Genomic DNA, 20,085 nt, shown 5'->3' on the forward strand with positions numbered 1-20,085 from the left:
TTGTTGATGGTCATTCTGACTGCTGTGAGATGATACCTTTGTGTAGATTGGATTTGCATGCGTCTAATATTTCCTGATGTTTTCCATTTTTCAATGTCCTTTTCATTTTTTTAAGATTGAGCTAAACTTACAAATGCCCTATGATATCACTTATGTTATCTGAAAATTCATAAAAATGAACATATTTCCATAGAGAAAGGCAATCTCAGATTGAGAAGACAAACTTACGGTTAAGCCAAAGAAAAGGTGTGAGGGATGGATAAATTAGGATATTGGGGTTAACACACTTATACTAATACATATAAACTATTTAATCCCCAAAGACCTATGGAATACCAAGAGTGGTCTACTCAACACTCTGTAATAACCTACATCGAAAAGGACCCAAAGATCAATAGATATATGTATATGTCTAAATGAACAATATTCTGTACACCTAGAACAAAAGACATTTTTCAATCAAATTTGCTCTGATAAAAACTACAACTTAAAGACACAAACAAGAATTAAGGTGGCTAAAACTTATGGGGGTTTGTCTGGCCACATTCCACTCTAAGTTGCAACCTAAAAGCACAACTTGCAGCAAAGTCCTGTTTCCCTAGCAAGCGGAGTTGGCAACGTAGAAATGTTGCCACCCTAAGGCCGTTTCCACAAACAGCAGCTTTCAATCTACTGCTAATGATCACTAATATTCACAGGGCTGTAAATGACTCATGCCCTCAAAAAATGTCCTGGCGTAGGGAATGGCCAAAAAAATCCAAATGCGGGAAATTTTTCAAAAAGGCAATTTGAAGTTGTAAGTTTAGCTCAATCTTAAAAAACATGAAAAGGACATTGATAAACGCAGAACATCAGGAATTATTAGACACATGCAAATCCAATCTACAGGAAGGTATCAGGTCAAACCAGTCAGAATGACCATCAGCAAAAAGTCAACAAACAATAGATGTTGAAGAAGTTGTGGAGAATAGCGTAACCTCTCGGTCTAACTGGGATGTAAACCGGTAACAGGCAATAATAGGAACAGAATGGCAGTGCGTTTAAAGGAAAAATTGAGTCACCATATGATCCGGAAGGCCCACTATAGGGCCTGTCACCTGAGAAAGCCAGAATCTAAGAGACACGGGATGGAAAATCGTGTATTGCAGTAGTATTTACAATAGCCATCACATGGAAGCAAACAAAATGTCCATCAACAGATAAATGGACAAAGAAGAAGTGGTACACGTACCGAACGGAATAGTAGCCTCGGGAGAAAAATGAACAATGCCGTTTTCAGAACTACAGATGAGCCTAGAAATAATCATATTAGGTTACGTAAGTCAAAAGGGAATGACAAATATCCTATGATATCATTTATACATGTTATCCTAAGATTGCTACCAATGAACATATTTCCACAGAAAAAGACACTCACAGACTTATAAAACAAACTAATGGTTAGGCAAAATGAAAGGTGGGAGGATGGATAAATTAAGACTATGGGGCTAACATACATATACTAATATATGTTAAATGTATATAAACATATAACATATAAACTATATGAATTATATAGTCACCAATACATATAAAATATATAATGACAAAACACCTACCAAATACCAAGGGAGGTTTACTCAACGTTCTGTAATAACATACACGGTAACAGGATCCGAAGATGAACAGACATATGTATGAAACATTGAGCAGATTCTGTACAGCCAATCACAACACTCTAATCAAATTTACTCTGATAAGAAATAGAAATTAAATTTTAAAAACAAACCTAAGTAAGGAGACATAAACTATTGGGGGATTGTCCCAGCACATTCCACTCTAATTTACAACCTCAGAATACTACCTCCAGGAAGACTCTGTTGCCCTAGTAACAAGAATTGAGAACATAATAATGCTGCCCCCTTGTGGCTGTTTCCCACAACAGCAGCTTTAAACCCAATGCTAATGGTTGCTTAATAGTCACAAGGAGTGCAGGGCTGTAAATGTCACCTGCCCTCAAAAAATGCCCTGGGTTAGGGAATAGGCAAGAAAATTCAACACATGACAAATTTTTCAAGAAGTCAATATGAAGAGAGAAGTTGTACTCACTCTTTAAAAAAAGAAGGAAAAGAAAAAAAAGGACATGCCTAATGCTCAGTATAAGGAATTATTAGCCACATGCAAATCCAACCTCCAAAAATGTTTCAGAGAGGTAAAGAAGATGGCAGAAGATTAAGATGCGGAGATCACCTTCCTTCCCACAGATACATTAGAAATACATCTACACGTGGAACTGCTCCTACAGAACACTCACTGAACGCTGGCAGAAAACGTCAGACCTCCTAAAAGGCAAGAAACTCCCTACGGACTTGGGTAGGGCAAAAGAAAAAAGAAATAACAGAGCCAAAAGAATAGGGACGGGACCTGCACCAGTGGGAGGGTGCCATGAAGGAGGAAAGGTTTCCACGCACTAGGAAGCCCCTTCGTGTTCAGAGACTGTGGGTGGCAGAGGAGGGAAGCTTCAGAGCCACGGAGGAGAGTGCAGCCACAGGGGTGCGGAGGGCAAAGCAGAGAGACTCCCGCACAGAGGCTCGGCTCCGAGCAGCACTCACCAGCCAGAGAGTCTTGTCTGCTCACCCGCCATGGTGGGCAGGGGATGGGAGCTGAGGCTCGGGCTTTGGTCGGATCGCAGGGAGAGGACTGGGGTTGGCAGCGTGAACACAGCCTGAAGGGGTTAGCGCACCACAGCTAGCCGGGAGGGAGTCCAGGAAAAAGTCTGCAGCTGCCGAAGAGGCAAGAGACTTTTTCTTCCCTCTTTGTTTCCTGGTGCGCGAGGAGAGGGTATTCAGAGCGCCACCTAAATGAGCTCCAGAGACGGGCGCGAGCCACGGCTATCAGCGTGGACCCCACAGCAACAGGGGCGCAGAGGGAAAAGCAGAGAGATTCCAGCACAGAAGATCAGCGCCAAGCAGCACTCACCAGCCCGAGAGGCTTGTCTGCTCGCCCGCCAGGGCAGGCGGGGGCTGGGAGCTGAGGCTCGGGCTTCAGTCGGATTGCAGGGAGAGGACTGGGGTTGGCGGCGTGAACACAGCCTGAAGGGGTTAGCGCACCACAGCTGGCCAGGAGGGAGTCCGGGAAAAAGTCTGCAGCTGCCGAAGAGGCAAGAGACTTTTTCTTGCCTCTTTGTTTCGCGGCGTGCAAGGAGAGGGGATTCAGAGCGCCACCTAAATGAACTCCAGAGATGGGCGCGAGCCGCGGCGATCAGCGCGGGCCCCAGAGACGGGCATGAGACGCTAAGTCTGCTGCTGCCGCCACCAAAAAGCCTGTGTGCGAGCACAGGTCAGTCTCCACACCGCCCCTCCCAGGAGCCTGTGCAGCCCGCCACGGCCAGGCTCCCGTGATCCGGGGACAACTTCCCCGGGAGAACGCACGGCGCGTCTCAGGCTGCTGCAACGTCACTCCAGCCTCTGCCACCACAGTCTCACCCCGCCTCCTCCGTACCGCTCCCTCACCCCGGCCTGAGTGAGCCAGAGCCCCCGAAGCAGCTGCTCCTTTAACCCCGTTCTGTCTGGACGGGGAACAGACGCCCTCAGGCGACCTACACGCAGAGGCGGGTCGAAATCCAGAGCTGAACCCCGGGAGCTGTGCGAACAAAGAAGAGAAAGGGAAATCTCTCCCAGCAGCCTCAGAAGCAGCGGATTAAAACTCCACGAACAACTTGATGTGCCTGCATCTGTTGAATACCTGAATAGACAATGAATCATCCCAAATTCAGGAGGTGGACTTTGGGAGCAGGATATATTAATTTTTCCCCTTTTCCTTTTTTTGTGAGTGTATATGTATATACTTCTGGGTGAGATTTTGTCTGTATAGCTTTGCTTTATAATAGCTTTATTTTACTTCACTATATTTTATCCTCTTTCTTTCTATTTTTTCTCCCTTTTACTCTGAGCCGTGTGGATGAAAGGCTCTTGGTGCTCCAGCCAGGCATCAGGGCTGTGCCTCTGAGGTGGGAGAGCCAACTTCAGGACACTGGTCCACAAGAGACCTCCCAGCTCCACGTAATACCAAACGGCAAAAATCTCTCAGAGATCTCCATCTCAACATCAAGACCCAGCTTCACTCAACGACCAGCAAGCTACAGGGCTGGACACCCTATGCCAAACAACTAGCAAGACAGGAACACAGCCCCATCCATTAGCAGAGAGGCTGCCTAAAATCATAATAAGGCCACAGACACCCCAAAATACACCACCAGACGTGGACGTGCCCACCAGAAAGACAAGATCCAGCCTCATCCACCAGAACACAGGCACTAGTTACCTCCACCAGGAAGCCTACACAACCCACTGAACCAACCTTAGCCACTGGGGACAGATACCAAAAACAACGGGAACTACGAACCTGCAGCCTGTGAAAAGGAGACCCCAAACACAGTAAGATAAGCAGAATGAGGCAACAGAAAAACACACAGCAGATGAAGGAGCAGGGTCAAAACACACCAGACCTAACAAATGAAGAGGAAATAGGTAGTCTACCTGAAAAAGAATTCAGAATAATGATAGTAAGGATGATCCAAAATCTTGGAAATAGAATAGACAAAATGCAAGAAACATTTAACAAGGATGTAGAAGAACTAAAGGGGAACCAAGCAATGATGAAAAACACAATAAATGAAATTAAAAATACTCTAGGTAGGATCAATAGCAGAATAACTGAGGCAGAAGAACGGATAAGTGACCTGGAAGATAAAATGGTGGAAATAACTACTGCAGAGCAGGATAAAGAAAAAAGAATGAAAAGAACTGAGGACACTCTCAGAGACCTCTGGGACAACATTAAACACACCAACATTCGAATTATAGGGGTCCCAGAAGAAGAAGAGAAAAAGAAAGGGACTGAGAAAATATTTGAAGAGATTATAGTTGAAAACTTCCTTAATGTGGGAAAGGAAATAGTTAATCAAGTCCTGGAAGCACAGAGAGTCCCATACAGGATAAATCCATGGAGAAACACGCCAAGATATATATTAATCAAACTGTCAAAAATTAAATATAAAGAAAACATATTAAAAGCAGCAAGGGAAAAACAATAAATAACACACAAGGGAATCCCCATAAGGTTAACAGCTGATCTTTCAGCAGAAACTCTGCAAGCCAGAAGGGAGTGGCAGGATATACTTAAAGTGATGAAGGAGAAAAACCTACAACCAAGATTAATCTACCCAGCAAGGATCTCATCCAGATTTGATGGAGAAATTAAAACCTTTACAGACAAGCAAAAGCTGAGAGAGTTCAGCACCACCAAACCAGCTTTACAACAAATGCTAAAGGAACTTCTCTAGGCAAGAAACACAAGAGAAGGAAAACACCTACAATAACAAACCCAAAACATTTAAGAAAATGGGAATAGGAACATACATATCGATAATTACCTTAAATGTAAATGGATTAAATGCTCCCACCAAAAGACACAGACTGGCTGAATGGATACAAAAACAAGACCCATATATATGCTGTCTACAAGAGACCCACTTCAGACCTAGAGACACATACAGACTGAAAGTGAGGGGATGGAAAAAGATATTCCATGCAAATGGAAATCAAAAGAAAGCTGGAGTAGCAATTCTCATATCAGACAAAATAGACTTTAAAATAAAGACTATTACAAGAGACAAAGAAGGACACTATATAATGATCAAGGGATCGATCCAAGAGGAAGGTATAACAATTGTAAATGTTTATGCACCCAACATAGGAGCACCTCAATACATAAGGCAAATACTAACAGCCATAAAAGGGGAAATCGACAGCAACACAATCATAGTAGGGGACTTTAACACCCCACTTTCACCAATGGACAGATCATCCAAAATGAAAATAAATAAGGAGACACAAGCTTTAAATGATACATTAAACAAGATGGACTTAATTGATATTTATAGGACATTCCACCCAAAAACAACAGAATACACATTTTTCTCAAGTGCTCATGGAATATTCTCCAGGATAGATCATATCTTGGGTCACAAATCAAGCCTTGGTAAACTTAAGAAAATTGAAATCGTATCAAGTATCTTTTCCAACCACAACGCTATGAGACTAGATATCAATTACAGGAAAAGATCTGTAAAAAATACAAACACATGGAAGCTACACAATACACTACTTAATAACGAAGTGATCACTGAAGAAATCAAAGGGGAAATCAAAAAATACCTAGAAACAAATGACAATGGAGACACGACGACCCAAAACCTATGGGACGCAGCAAAAGCAGTGCTAAGAGGGAAGTTTATAGCAATACAAGCCTACCTCAAGAAACAGGAAACATCTCGAATAAACAACCTAACCTTGCACCTGAAGCAATTAGAGAAAGAAGAACAAAAAAACCCCAAAGCTAGCAGAAGGAAAGAAATCATAAAGATCAGATCAGAAATAAATGAAAAAGAAATGAAGGAAACAATAGCAAAAATCAATGAAACTAAAAGCTGGTTCTTTGAGAAGATAAACAAAGTTGATAAACCATTAGCCAGACTCATCAAGAGAAAAAGGGAGAAGACTCAAATCAATAGAATTAGAAATGAAAAAGGAGAAGTAACCACTGACACTGCAGAAATACATACGATCATGAGAGATTACTACAAGCAACTCTATGCCAATAAAATGGACAACCTGGAAGAAATGGACAGATTCTTAGAAATGCACAACCTGCTGAGACTGAAACAGGAAGAAATAGAAAATATCAACAGACCAATCACAAGCACTGAAATTGAAACTGTGATTAAAAACCTTCCAACAAACAAAAGCCCAGGACCAGATGGCTTCACAGGTGAATTCTATCAAACTTTTAGAGAAGAGCTAACACCCATCCTTCTCAAGCTCTACCAAAAAATTGCAGAGGGAGGAACACTCCCAAACTCATTCTATGAGGCCACCATCACCCTGATACCAAAACCAGACAAAGATGTCACAAAGAAAGAAAACTACAGGCCAATATCACTGATGAACATAGATGCAAAAATCCTCAACAAGATACTAGCAAACAGAATCCAACAGCACATTAAAAGGATTATACACCATGATCAAGTGGGGTTTATTCCAGGAATGCAAGGATTCTTCAATATACGCAAATCAATCAACGTGATACATCATATTAACAAACTGAAGGAGAAAAACCATATGATCATCTCAATAGATGCAGAGAAAGCTTTCGACAAAATTCAACACCCATTTATGATAAAAGCCCTGCAGAAAGTAGGCATAGAGGGAACTTTCCTCAACATAATAAAGGCCATATATGACAAACCCACAGCCAACATTGTCCTCAATGGTGAAAAACTGAAACCATTTCCACTAAGATCAGTAACAAAACAAGGTTGCCCACTCTCACCACTATTATTCAACATAGTTTTGGAAGTGTTAGCCACAGCAATCAGAGAAGAAAAAGAAATAAAAGGAATCCAAATCGGAAAAGAAGAAGTAAAGCTGTCACTGTTTGCAGATGACATGATACTATACATAGAGAATCCTAAAGATGCTACCAGAAAACTCCTAGAGCTAATCAATGAATTTGGGGAAGTAGCAGGATACAAAATTAATGCACAGAAATCTCTTGCATTTCTATACATTAATGATGAAAAATCTGAAAGTGAAATTAAAAAAACACTCCCGTTTACCACTGCAACAAAAAGAATAAAATATCTAGGAATAAACCTACCTAAGGAGACAAAAGACCTGTATGCAGAAAATTATAAGACACTGGTGAAAGAAATTAAGGATGATACAAATAGATGGAGAGATATACCATGTTCTTGGATTGGAAGAATCAACATTGTGAAAATGAGTCTACTACCTAAAGCAATCTACAGATTCAATGCAATCCCTATCAAACTACCACTGGCATTTTTCACAGAACTAGAACAAAAAATTTCACAATTTGTATGGAAACACAAGACCCCGAATAGCCAAAGCAATCTTGAGAACGAAAAATGGAGCTGGAGGAATCAGGCTCCCTGACTTCAGACGATATTACAAAGCTACAGTAATCGAGACAGTTTGGTACTGGCACAAAAACAGAAATATAGATCAATGGAACAGGATAGAAAGCCCAGAGATAAACCCACGCACATATGGTCACCTTATCTTTGATAAAGGAGGCAAGCATATACAGTGGAGAAAAGACAGCCTCTTCAATAAGTGGTGCTGGGAAAATTGGACAGATACATGTAAAAGTATGAAATTAGAACACTTCCTGACACCATACACAAAAATAAACTCAAAATGGATTAAATACCTAAGTGTAAGGCCAGACACTATCAAACTCTTAGAGGAAAACATAGGCAGAACACTCTATGACATAAATCACAGCAAGATTCTTTTTGACCCAGCTCCTAGAGAAATGGAAATAAAAACACAAACAAATGGGACCTAATGAAACTTAAAAGCTTTTGCACAGCAAAGAAAACCATAAACAAGACCAACAGACAACCCTCAGAATGGGAGAAAATATTTGCAAATGAAGCAACTGACAAAGGATTAATCTCCAAGATTTACAAGCAGCTCATGCAGCTCAATAACAAAAAAAACGAAAAACCCAATCCAAAAATGGGCAGAAGACCTAAATAGACATTTCTCCAAAGAAGATACACAGATTGTCAACAGACACATGAAGGAATGCTCAACATCATTAATCACTAGAGAAATGCAAATCAAAACTACAATGAGATATCATCTCACACCGGTCAGAATGGCCATCATCAAAAAATCTAGAAACAATAAATGCTGGAGAGGGTGTGGAGGAAAGGGAACACTCTTGCACTGTTGGTGGGAATGTAAATTGATACAGCCACTATGGAGAACAGTAGGGAGGTTCCTTAAAAAACTACAAATAGAACTACCATACGAGCCAGCAATCCCACTACTGGGGATATACCCTGAGAAAACCATAGTTCCAAAAGAGTCATGGACCAAAATGTTCATTGCAGCTCTATTTACAATAGCCAGGACATGGAAGCAAGCTAAGTGTCCATCATCGGATGAATGGATAAAGAAGATGTGGCACATATGTACAATGGAATATTACTCAGACATAAAAAGAAATGAAATGGAGGTATTTGTAATGAGGTGGATGGAGTTAGAGTCTGTCATACAGAGTGAAGTAAGTCAGAAAGAGAAAAACAAATACAGTATGCTAACACATATATATGGAATCTAAGGGGAAAAAAAGGCCATGAAGAACTTAGTGGCAAGACGGGAATAAACGCACAGACCTACTAGAGAATGGACTTGAGGATATGGGGAAGGGGACGGGTGAGATGTGACAGGGTGAGAGAGTGTCATGGACATATATACACTACCAAATGTAAAATAGATAGCTAGTGGGAAGCAGCCGCATAGCACAGGCAGATCAGCTCGGTGCTGTGTGACCACCTAGAGGGGTGGGATGGGGAGGGTGGGAGGGAGGGAGATGCAAGAGGGAAGAGATATGGGAACATATGTATATGAATAACTGATTCACTTTGTTATAAAGCAGAAACTAACACACCATTGTAAAGCAATTATACTTCAATAAAGATGTTTAAAAAAAAAAGGTTTCAGCTCACACCAGTCAAATCACCATCAGCAAAAAGTCTAAAAACTATAAATTCTGAAGGGGTTTTACAGAACTGTGTACCTTCTAGTTGCTGGTGGGATGTAAAGTGGTAACAGCACTAACAAAAACTGAATGGAGCTGCTTTAAAAGGTTAAAACTGAGCTACATATGATACGGCAGGGCACCTTTTGGGCCTATATCATAAGACGACCAGAATCGGAAAGACAGCGACAGGCAAATGTGCACTGCAGCAATACTGAAATAGCCAAGACATGGAAGCAAAAAACAGGTCCATAATAAGATGAATGGTCAAAGAAGAAGGGGTATATGGACAGAATGGAATCTCAGTCACGAGTAAAAATAAAAGAATGGCATATGCAGCACCACAGAGGAGCCTAGAGATAATCACACAGCGTGAAGTAAGTCAGAATGCGAAAGACAAATGCCCTATGAGGTCCGTTATGTTATCTGAAAATTCATAAAAATGAACATATTTCCATAGAGAAAGGCAATCTCAGACTGAGAAGACAAACTTATGGTTAAGCCAAAGAAAAGGTGTGAGGAATGGATAAATTAGGATATTGGGGTTAACACACATATACTAATACATATAAAATATATAATCCCAAAAGACCTATGGAATACCAAAAGTGGTCTACTCAACACTCTGTAACAACGTACATGGAAAAGGACCCAAAGATCAATAGATATATGTATATCTGTAAATGAACAAGATTCTGTACACCTAGAAAAAAAAGACATTTTTCAATCAAATTTGCTCTGATAAAAACTACAACTTAAAGACACAAACAAGAATTACGGAGGCTAAAACTTATGGGGGTTTGTCCTGGCACATTCCACTCTAATCTGCAACCTAAAAGCACAACTTGCAGCAAGGTTCTGTTTCCCTAGCAAGCAGAGTTGGCAACGTAGAGATGCTGCCACACTAAGGCCGTTTTCTGAAACAGCAGCTTTAAATCTATTGCTAATGGTCACTAATATTCACAAGGACTGCAGGGCTGTAAATGACTCATGCCCTCAAAAAATGTCCTGGGGTAGGGAAAGGCCAAAAAAATCCAAACGCGGCAAATTTTTCAAGAAGGCAATTTGAAGTTGTAACATTAGCTCTATCTTAAAAAAAATGAAAAGCACATTGATAAATGCAAAACATCAGGAATTATTACACGCAGGCAAATCCAATCTACACAAAGGTATCACGTCACACCAGTCAGAATGACCATCAGCAAAAAGTCAACAAACAATAGATGCTGAAGAAGTTGTGGAGAATAGCGTAACCTCTCGGTCTAAGTGGGATGTAAACTGATAACGGCCAATAATAGGAACAAAATGGCAGCACGTTTAAAGGTAAAAATTGACTCACCATATGATCCGGAAGGCCCACAATTGGGCCTGTCACCTGTGAAAGCCAGAATCAAAAAGACACGGGATGGAAAATCGTGTATTGCAGCAGTATTTACAATAGCCAAGACATGGAAGCAAACAAAATGTCCATCAAAGATAAATGGACAAAGAAGAAGTGGTATACATACCGAGTGGAATAGTAGCCTCGGGAAAAAAATTAACAATGCCGTTTTCAGGACTACAGATGAGCCTAGAAATAATCATATAACATTAAGTAAGTAAAAAGGGTATGACAAATATCCTATGATATCATGTATACATGTTATCCTAAGATTGCTACCAATGAACATATTTCCACAGAAACAGACACTCACAGACTTATAAAACAAACAAATGCTTAGCCAAAATGAAAGGTGGGAGGATGGATAAATTAGGACTATGGGGCTAACATACATATACTAATGTATGTTAAATGTATATAAACATATAACATATAAACACTATGAATTATATAGTCACCAATACATATAAAATATATAATGACAAAAACCTACCAAATACCAAGGGAGGTCTACTCAACATTCTGTATTAACATACATGGTAACAGGACCTGAAGATGAACAGACATATGTATGAATCATTGAGCAGATTCTGTACAGCCAGAAAACCGCAACACTCTAATCAAGTTTACTCCGATAAGAAATAGAAATTAAATTTAAAAAGCAAACATAAGTAAGGAGACATAAAGTTCTGGGGGCCTTTCCCAGCACAATCCACTCTAATATACAACCTTGGAACTCTACCTCCAGGAAGATTCTTTTGCACTAGTAACAAGGGCTGAGAACGTAATAATGCTGCTGCCTTGTGGCTGTATCCCACAACAGCAGCTTTAAACCAAGTGCTAATGGTTGCTTAATAGTCACAAGGACTGCAGGGCTGTAAATGACACCTGTCCTCAAAAAATGCCCTGGGGGGCTTCCCTGGTGGCGCAGTGGTTGAGAATCTGCCTGCCAACGCAGGGGACACGGGTTCGAGCCCTGGTCTGGGAAGATCCCACATGCCGCGGAGCGACTGAGCCCGTGAGCCACAATTGCTGAGCCTGCGCGTCTGGAGCCTGTGCTCCGCAACGGGAGAGGCCACGATAGTGAGAGGCCCGCGCAACGCGATGAAGAGTGGCCCCCACTTGCCGCAACTAGAGAAAGCCCTCGCACAGAAATGAAGACCCAACACAGTCATAAATAAATAAATAAAATTTAAAAAAAAAATGCCCTGCGATAGGGAATAGGCAAGAAAATTCAACACATGACAAATTTTTCAAGAAGTCAATAGGAAGAGGGAAGTTGTAATCACTCTTTAAAAAAAAGGGAAAAGAAGAAAAAGGATATGCCTAAAGCTCAGTATAAGGAATTATTAGCCACATGCAAAGGCAACGTGAAAAAGGTTTCAGCTCACACCAGTCAAATGACCATCAGCAAAAAGTCTACCAACTATAAATGCTGAAGGGGTTTTAGAGAACTGTCATCCTTCTAGCTGCTGGTGGGATGTAAAGTGGTAACAGCACTCACGGAAACTGAATGGAGCTGCTTTAAAAGGTAAAAATTGAGCTACCATATAATGCAGCAGGGCACCTTTTGGGCCTATAACCTAAGACCACCAGAATCGGAAAGACAGAGGCAGGCAAATGTGCACTGCAGCAATACTGAAATAGCCAAGACATGGAAGCAAAAAAAAGTTCCATAAACAGATGAATGGACAAAGAAAAAGTGGTATATGGACAGAATGGAATAGTAGACTTGGGAAAAAAATGAACAATGCCGTTTTCAGGACTACAAATGAGCCTAGAAATTATCATATTAGGTTAAGTAAGTCAAGAGGGAATGACAAATATACTATGATATCATTTATACATGTTATCCTACGATTGCTACCAATGAACATATTTCCACAGAAAAAGACAATCACAGACTTATAAAACAAACTAATGGTTAGCCAAAATGAAAGGTGGGAGGATGGATAAATTAGGACTATGGGGCTAACATACATATACTAATGTATGCTACATGTACCTAAACTATATGAATTATATAGTCACCAATACATATAAAATATATAATGACAAAACACCTACCAAATACCAAGGGAGGTCTACTCAACATTCTGTAATAACATACAAGGTAACAGAATCCGAAGATGAACAGACATATGTATGAATCATTGAGCAGATTCTGTACAGCCAGAAAACCACAACACTCTAATCAAATTTACTCCGATAAGAAATAGAATTTAAATTTAAAAAACAAACATAAGTAAGGTGACATAAATTTCTGGGGGCTTGTCACAGCACATTCCAGTGTAATTTACAACCTTGGAACACTACCTCCAGGAAGACTCTGTTGCCCCAGTAACAAGAGTTGAGAACGTAATAATGCTGCCGCCTTGTAGCTGTTTCCCACAACAGCAGCTTTAAACCAGGTACTAATGGTTGCTTAATAGTCACAAGGACTGCAGGGCTGTAAATGACACCTGTCCTCAAAAAATGCCCTGGGGTAGGGAATAGGCAAGAAAATTCTACACATGACAAATGTTTCAAGAAGTCAATATGAAGAGGGAAATTGTAGTCACTCTTTAAATAAAAAAGGAAAAGGAAAGAAAGGACATGCCTAAAGCTCAGTATAAGGAATTATTAGCCACATGCAAATCCAACTTCCAAAAAGGTTTCAGCTCACACCAGTCCAATGACCATCAGCAAAAAGTCTACAAACTATAAATGCTGAAGGGCTTTTAGAGAACTCTGTACCTTCTAGCTGCTGGTGGAATGTAAAGTGGTAACAGCACTAACGAAAACTGAATGGAGCTGCTTGAAAAGGTAAAAATTAAGCTACCATATGATGCTGCAGGGCACCTTTTTGGCCTATAACCTAAGACCACAAGAATCGGAAAGACAGAGGCAGGCAAATGGCACTGCAGCAATATTGAAATTGCCAAGACATGGAAGCAAAAAAAAGGTCCATAATCAGATGAATGGACAAAGAAGAAGTGGTATGTGGACAGATTGGAGTATCAGTCACAAAAAAAATAAAAGAATGGCATATGCAGCACCACAGATGAGCCTAGAGATAATCACACAACGTGAAGTAAGTCAGAATGTGAAAGACAGATGCCCTATGATGTCCCTTATGGTATCTGAAAATTCATAAAAATGAACATATTTCCTAGAGAAAGGCAATCTCGGATTGAGAAGACAAACTTATGGTTAAGCCAAAGAAAACGTGTGAGGAATGGATAAATTAGGATATTGGGGTTAACACACATATATTAATACATATAAAATATATAATCCCCAAAGACCTATGGAATACCAAGAGTGGTCTACTCAACACTCTGTAACAACCTACATGGGAAAGGACCCGAAGATCAATAGATATATGTATATGTGTAAATGAACAAGATTCTGTACACCTAGAAAAAAAGACATTTTTTAATCAATTTTGCTCTGATAAAAACTACAACTTAAAGACACAGACAAGAATTACGGAGGCTAAAACTTATGGGGGTTTGTCCTGGCACATTCCACTCTAATCTGCAACCTAAAAGCACAACTTGCAGCAAGGTTCTGTTTCCCTAGCAAGCAGAGCTGGCAACGTAGAAATGCTGCCACCCTAAGGCTTTTTCCTCAAACAGCAGCTTTAAATCTACTGCTAATGGTCACTAATATTCACAAGGACTGCAGGGCTGTAAATGATTCATGCCCTCAAAAAATGTCCTGGGGTAGGGAATGGCCAAAAAAATCCAAACGTGGCAAATTTTTCAAGAAGGCAATTTGAAGTTGTAACTTTAGCTCCATCTTAAAAAAAAATGAAAAGAACATTGATAAACGCAAAACATAAGGAATTATGAGACGCATGCAAATCCAATCTACACAAAGGTATCACCTCACACCAGTCAGAATGACCATCAGCAAAATGTCAACAAACAGAGCATTAACTAAGATGGCGGAGTAGAAGGACGTGTTCTCACTCCCTCTTGCGAGAGCACCAGAATCACAACTGGCTGCTGGACAATCACTGACAGGAAGACCCTGGACTTCACCAAGGAGGATACCCCACGTCCAAGGACAGAGGAGAAGCCACAGTGAGATGGTAGGAGGGGCGCAATCAGAGTAAAATCAAATCCCATAACTGCTGGGTGGGTGACTCACAGACTGGCGAACACTTATACCACAGAAGTCCACCCACTGGAGTGAAGGTTCTGAGCCCCACGTCAGGCTTCCCAACTTGGGGGTCCTGCAACGGGAGGAGGAATTCCTAGAGAATCAGACGTTGAAGCCTAGTGGGAATTGATTGCAGGACTTCTACAGGACTGGGGGAAACAGAGACCCCACTATTGGAGGGCACGCACAAAGTAGTGTGCGCATCGGGACCCAGGGGAAGGAGCAGTGACCCTGGGGGAGACTGAACCAGACCTACCTGCTGGTGTTGGGGGGTCTCCTGCAGAGGCGGGGGGTGGCTCTGTTTCACCGTGGGGACAAGGACACTGGCAGCGGAGGTTCTGGGAAGTGCTCCTTGGCGTGAGCCCTCCCAGAGTCTGCCATTAACCCCACCAAAGAGCCCAGGTAGGCTCCAGTGTTGGGTTGCCTCAGGCAAAACAACCAACAGGGAGGGAACCCAGCCCCACCCATCAACAGTCAAGTGGATTAAAGTTTTACTGAGCTCTGACCGCCACAGCAACAATCAGCTCTACCCACCACCAGAGCCTCCCATCAAGCCTCTTAGATAGCCTCAACCACCAGAGGGCAGACAGCAGAAGCAAGAAAAACTACAATCCTGCAGCCTGTGGACCAAAAACCACAGTTACAGAAAGATAGACAAGATGAAAAGGCAGAGGGCTATGTACCAGATGAAGGAACAAGAAAAAACCCCAGAAAAACAACTAAATGAAGTGGAGATAGGCAACCTTCCAGAAAAAGAATTCAGAATAATGATAGTGAAGATGATCCAGGGCCTCGGAATAAGAATGGAGGCAAAGATCGAGAAGATGCAAGAAATGATTAACAAAGACCTAGAAGAATTAAAGAACAAACAAACAGAGATGACCAATACAATAACTGAAATGAAAACTACACTAGAAGGAATCAATAGCAGAATAACTGAGGCAGAAGAACGGATAAGTGACCTGGAAGACAGAATGGTGGAATTCACTGCTGCGGAACAGAATAAAGAAAAAAGAATGAAAAGAAATGAAGACAGCCTGAGAGACCTCTGGGACAACATTAAACGCAACAACATTCGCATTATAGGGGTCCCAGAAGGAGAAGAGAGAGAGAAAGGACCAGAGAAAATATTTGAAGAGATTATAGTCGAAAACTTCCCTAACATGGGAAAGGAAATAGCCACCCAAGTCCAGGAAGCGCAGAGAGTCCCATACAGGATAAACCCAAGGAGAAACACGCCGAGACACATAGTAATCAAAGTGGCAAAAATTAAAGACAAAGAAAAATTATTGAAAGCAGCAAGGGAACAACGACAAATAACATACAAGGGAACTCCCATAAGCTTAACAGCTGATTTCTCAGCAGAAACTCTACAAGCCAGAAGGGAGTGGCATGATATACTTAAAGTGATGAAAGGGAAGAACCTACAACCAAGATTACTCTACCCGGCAAGGATCTCATTTAGATTTGATGGAGAAATCAAAAGCTTTACAGACAAGCAAAAGCTACGAGAATTCAGCACCACCAAACCAGCTCTACAACAAATGCTAAAGGAACTTCTCTAAGTGGGAAACACAAGAGAAGAAAAGGACCTACAAAAACAAACCCCAAACAATTAAGAAAATGGTCATAGGAACATACATATCGATAATTACCTTAAACGTGAATGGATTAAATGCCCCAACCAAAAGACACAGACTGGCTGAATGGATACAAAAACAAGACCCATATATATGCTGTCTACAAGAGACCCACTTTAGACCTAGGGACACATACAGACTGAAAGTGAGGGGATGGAAAAAGATATTCCATGCAAATGGAAATCAAAAGAAAGCTGGAGTAGCTATACTCATATCAGATAAAATAGACTTTAAAATAAAGAATGTTACAAGAGACAAGGAAGGACACTACATAATGATCAAGGGATCAATCCAAGAAGAAGATATAACAATTATAAATATATATGCACCCAACATAGGAGCACCTCAATACATAAGGCAACTGCTAACAGCTATAAAAGAGGAGATCGACAGTAACACAATCATAGTGGGGGACTTTAACACCTCACTTACACCAATGGACAGATCATCCAAAATGAAAATGAATAAGGAAACAGAAGCTTTAAATGACACAATAGACCAGATAGATTTAATTGATATATATAGGACATTCCATCCAAAAACAGCAGATTACACGTTCTTCTCAAGTGCGCACGGAACATTCTCCAGGATAGATCACATCTTGGGTCACAAATCAAGCCTCAGTAAATTTAAGAAAATTGAAATCATATCAAGCATCTTTTCGGACCACAACGCTATGAGATTAGAAATGAATTACCGGGAAAAAAACGTAAAACAGACAAACACATGGAGGCTAAACAATACGTTACTAAATAACCAAGAGATCACTGAAGAAATCAGAGAGGAAATCAAAAAATACCTAGAGACAAATGACAATGAAAACACGACGACCCAAAACCTATGGGATGCAGCAAAAGCAGTTCTAAGAGGGAAGTTTATAGCTATACAAGCCTATCTCAAGAAACAAGAAAAATCTCAAGTAAACAATCTAACCTTACACCTAAAGAAACTAGAGAAAGAAGAACAAACAAAACCCAAAGTTAGCAGAAGGAAAGAAATCATAAAGATCAGAGCAGAAATAAATGAAATAGAAACAAGGAAAACAATAGCAAAGATTAATAAAACTAAAAGTTGGTTCTTTGAGAAGATAAACAAAATTGATAAGCCATTAGCCAGACTCATCAAGAAAAAGAGGGAGAGGACTCAAATCAATAAAATCAGAAATGAAAAAGGAGAAGTTACAACAGACACCGCAGAAATACAAAGCATCCTAAGAGACTACTACAAGCAACTTTATGCCAATAAAATGGACAACCTGGAAGAAATGGACACATTTTTAGAAAGGTATAACCTTCCAAGACTGAACCAGGAAGAAACAGAAAATATGAACAGACCAATCACAAGTAATGAAATTGAAACTGTGATTAAAAATCTTCCAACAAACAAAAGTCCAGGACCAGATGGCTTCACAGGTGAATTCTATCAAACATTTAGAGAAGAGCTAACACCTATCCTTCTCAAACTCTTCCAAAAAATTGCAGAGGAAGGAACACTCCCAAACTCATTCTATGAGGCCACCATCACCCTGATACCAAAACCAGACAAAGACACTACAAAAAAAGAAAATTACAGACCAATATCACTGATGAATATAGATGCAAAAATCCTCAACAAAATACTAGCAAACAGAATCCAACAACACATTAAAAGGATCATACACCACGATCAAGTGGGATTTATCCCAGGGATGCAAGGATTCTTCAATATACGCAAATCAATCAATGTGATACACCATATTAACAAATTGAAGAAGAAAAACCATATGATCATCTCAATAGATGCAGAAAAAGCTTTTGACAAAATTCAACACCCATTTATGATAAAAACTCTCCAGAAAGTGGGCATAGAGGGAACCTACCTCAACATAATAAAGGCCATATATGACAAACCCACAGCAAACATCATTCTCAATGGTGAAAAACTGAAAGCATTTCCTCTAAGATCAGGAACGAGACACGATGTCCACTCTCACCACTATTATTCAACATAGTTCTGGAAGTCCTAGCCACGGCAATCAGAGAAGAAAAAGAAATAAAAGGAATACAAATTGGAAAAGAAGAAGTAAAACTGTCACTGTTTGCGGATGACATGATACTATACATAGAGAATCCTAAAACTGCCACCAGAAAACTGCTAGAGCTAATGAATGAATATGGTAAAGTTGCAGGATACAAAATGAATGCACAGAAATCTCTTGCATTCCTATACACCAATGATGAAAAATCTGAAAGAGAAATTATGGAAACACTCCCATTTACCATTGGAACAAAAAGAATAAAACACCTAGGAATAAACCTACCTAGGGAGACAAAAGACCTGTATGCAGAAAACTATAAGACACTGATGAAAGAAATTAAAGATGATACCAACAGATGGAGAGATATACCATGTTCTTGGATTGGAAGAATCAACATTGTGAAAATGAGTATACTACCCAAAGCAATCTACAGATTCAATGCAATCCCTATCAAATTACCAATGGCATTTTTTACGGAGCTAGAACAAATCATCTTAAAATTTGTATGGAGACACAAAAGACCCTGAATAGCCAAAGCAGTCTTGAGGGATAAAAATGGAGCTGGAGGAATCAGACTCCCTGACTTCAGACTATACTACAAAGCTACAGTAATCAAGACAATATGGTACTGGCACAAAAACAGAAACATAGATCAATGGAACAAGATAGAAAGCCCAGAGATTAACCCACGCACCTATGGTCAACTAATCTATGACAAAGGAGGCAAAGATATACAATGGAGAAAAGACAGTCTCTTCAATAAGTGGTGCTGGGAAAACTGGACAGCTACATGTAAAAGAATGAAATTAGAATACTCCCTAACACCATACACAAAAATAAACTCAAAATGGATTAGAGACCTAAATATAAGACTGGACACTATAAAACTCTTAGAGGAAAACATAGGAAGAACACTCTTTGACATCAATCACAGCAAGATCTTTTTTGATCCACCTCCTAGAGTAATGGAAATAAAAACAAAAATAAACAAATGGGACCTAATGAAACTTCAAAGCTTTTGCACAGCAAAGGAAACCATAAACAAGACGAAAAGACAACCCTCGGAATGGGAGAAAATATTTGCAAACGAATCAACGGACAAAGGATTAATCTCCAAAATATATAAACAGCTCATTCAGCTCAATATTAAAGAAACAAACACCCCAATCCAAAAATGGGCAGAAGACCTAAATAGACATTTCTCCAAAGAAGACATACAGACGGCCACGAAGCACATGAAAAGATGCTCAACATCGCTAATTATTAGAGAAATGCAAATCAAA

The 20,085-nt window shown here is 40.2% G+C and overlaps 1 protein-coding gene and 2 long non-coding RNA genes across 3 annotated transcripts in view; 1 reads left to right on the forward strand and 2 right to left on the reverse strand.

The window, feature by feature from the left end:
* Nucleotides 1-20,085, reverse strand: part of LOC309621562 (uncharacterized protein) — a 290,610-nt gene that overhangs the window by 215,511 nt on the left and 55,014 nt on the right. The gene's annotated exons all lie outside the window — the stretch shown is intronic.
* The window catches only part of LOC309621565, a 260,905-nt gene that overhangs the window by 194,303 nt on the left and 46,517 nt on the right, over nucleotides 1-20,085 (reverse strand). The gene's annotated exons all lie outside the window — the stretch shown is intronic.
* On the forward strand, nucleotides 1,188-15,107 carry LOC309621564. The gene is made up of 2 exons (XR_014240092.1): nucleotides 1,188-2,180; nucleotides 12,376-15,107. It is a non-coding gene; the product is annotated as an uncharacterized lncRNA (long non-coding RNA).

The sequence above is a fragment of the Balaenoptera borealis genome (genome assembly GCF_965194805.1).
Source record: "Balaenoptera borealis genome assembly, contig: HAP1_SCAFFOLD_689, whole genome shotgun sequence".
In the NCBI taxonomy this organism is placed as follows: domain Eukaryota; kingdom Metazoa; phylum Chordata; class Mammalia; order Artiodactyla; family Balaenopteridae; genus Balaenoptera; species Balaenoptera borealis.